The 2,618-nt window shown below is 46.7% G+C and overlaps 1 pseudogene; it reads left to right on the top strand.

The window, feature by feature from the left end:
- Nucleotides 1-1,058: 1,058 nt before the first annotated feature.
- On the top strand, nt 1,059-1,176 carry LOC124621164 (annotated as a pseudogene).
- The last annotated feature ends 1,442 nt before the right edge of the window (nt 1,177-2,618 follow it).

Below are 2,618 nucleotides of genomic sequence, written 5' to 3'. Positions count from 1 at the left end.
AGATCTGGGGTAGCATGATCGATGTGTGCGGAAGTTTGCTGAGTATGTCCTGAAACGATTTAAGACGTGTGTTCCACGTTTTGTGACTGCTGCGACAGTAAATCTTACAAGTTCCCTTATCAAGCATTCCGCTGGGATACAGCTCTGTTGGCACACTGAAATGAATGTCGGCTTTACTTTCGAGAGAAAATGCGAGCTATCGTCTGAAACTATCCGCTTCCCCGGCCCTTCTTCTCGCAAAAAGTTGTTAGCTAAAGCCTTCGCCACAGTTTTTCCATTTTCCATCCTCAGTAGTGTACAGGAGACAAACTTGGACGTTAGTTCCATAGCGATCAGTACATAAGGAAAGCCTGACCTAGAACGGATTACTGGCCCGTACAAGTTGACAATGGCGATGCCACACAGTTGTGTGGGCAGTACTGAGTGGAAAGGTGCAGCGTACGTCACTGAGGCTGGTTTGGCTCGCTGGCATGGTCCGTGTAGTCTAACGATACGGCGTGTTCGTCTGAGCATGTCGTTAAAGTAGCATGTCTCATGGTGTGTTTTGAAGCTCTTACTTTGCGCTGAAGATCCCGTAACTCAAGCGTATGTATCATACCAATTTGTGCATGAGTACATCTGGACTTGCGAGTTGTCACCGTGTATCGTCTGGACGATGTATTTTAAAGAGAATGCCGTCTCACTAAGTGGAAATGACGAATCGCCGAATTGTCTCGATCGTCCCATTTTGTTTAACGTCTATCAACACCTAATCTCTGTCCTGCTTGTGTGCAATGTTCCCGAGGCAGGCTCTCACAGCATTTTCTCCAGCTGCCCCTTTTAGATATAAGAAGCTGAAGTTTTTTCATCATCACCATCTTCTGCACGTACTAATCCTACGGGTACACCTGAGAGGGCATCTGCAATGATGTTTTTGTCCCTGGGAATGTACTCCACTGTAAATCGGAATTCTTAGAGGTAGAATGCCCACCGTGTCAGTCTCTCGTGGGATAGCTTAGCGGTCTTTAAATATTGGAAAGCTCGGTGGTCGGTAAGCAACCTTGTCGCTCGAGCAATAGGGCAACGGCCTTGTCGCAGTGGATACACCGGATCCCGTAAGATCACCGAAGTTAAGCGCTGACGGGCGTGGTCGGCACTTGGATGGGTGACCATCCGCGCCACCATGCGCTGTTGCCATTTTTCGTGGTGCACTCAACCTTATGATGCCAATTGAGGTGCTGCTCGACTGATTAGTTGCGGCTTCGGTCAAGAACACCATCGTTACAACGGGGAGAGCGGTTTGCTGACCTCACGCCCCCCCCCTATCCGCATCCTCCATTGAGGATGACACGGCGGTCGGATGGTCCCAGTAGGCCACTCGTGGCCTGAAGACGGTGTGCTTTCGACCTATACGGTCATACTAGAATTTGGTAAACCCCCACACAATTGCGAGCGCCAAAAATTCCGTGAGAGAGTAATTCCTTTCACAGAGCGTGAGCACCCTGTCTGCGAAAGAAATCATTTTCCAAGAGGATGGATCGGTGATGTCCTCTCGTTTCAACAGAATGACATCCAAACCAGAGAATGAACTGTCAGTCATGACACAAAATCTAGCGACAGGTCGGGGTGTGCAAGAATCGGTGATTGACTAATGCCATGGAGCATTTTTCTAGTCAGGGCACGAAGACGTGGTGTGGAGGTAAAGCTCAGATTTTTTTTTAAGATTGTGGTAAGTTCGTATGGGACCAAAATGGTGAGGTCATAGGTCCCTATGCTTGCACACTAACTTACGCTAAGGACATCACACACACCCATGACCGAGGGAGGACACGAACCTCCGATGGGGCGTGCCACGAGAACCGTGGCACTGCGCCCTAGACTGCACGGCTACCAAGTTTAGGTTCACAAAGCGTTTGTAGAAATTATATACTTAGAGAAAACCGTGTAATTCTTTTTTATAGGTTGGAGTTGCGCATTCCGCAATCGCACAATTCTTGTCGGGGTCAGGCTGTATCTCATCTGCAGATACGATGAGTTTCAGGAATCTGCCGAATTGTGACTTGTCTGAGTTCAAAGTCAATCCCACATGTTCAAGGGCTTCCAATAATCGATGCAGTAGTTCATTGTGGACAGCCCATGACTTCACCGCCACGAGAGTGTGATCCACATAGATTCCTATGCCTGTTCGTAAGTCTGTAGGAATTCAGGTGTTCAGGCATCTAATACAAGCAGCTGACGATATATTTAGCCGAAACGGAAAGCGTCTGAACTGGTAACTGTTCGCATAAATTTATCTTGTACACTCTCATTCATGCCCTTGATTGATTCAGGTGAGAGCAGGGAATGTTATATATATATATATATATATATATATATATATATATATATATATATATATATATATATATATATACATATACTCCTGGAAATTGAAATAAGAACACCGTGAATTCATTGTCCCAGGAAGGGGAAACTTTATTGACACATTCCTGGGGTCAGATACATCACATGATCACACTGACAGAACCACAGGCACATAGGCACAGGCAACAGAGCATGCACAATGTCGGCACTAGTACAGTGTATATCCACCTTTCGCAGCAATGCAGGCTGCTATTCTCCCATGGAGACGATCGTAG

The sequence above is a fragment of the Schistocerca americana genome, chromosome 6, assembly GCF_021461395.2.
Source record: "Schistocerca americana isolate TAMUIC-IGC-003095 chromosome 6, iqSchAmer2.1, whole genome shotgun sequence".
Classification (NCBI taxonomy): Eukaryota; Metazoa; Arthropoda; class Insecta; order Orthoptera; family Acrididae; genus Schistocerca; species Schistocerca americana.
Note: the sequence above shows the minus strand (reverse complement) of the source record. Positions and strands in the feature narration are given on the sequence as shown.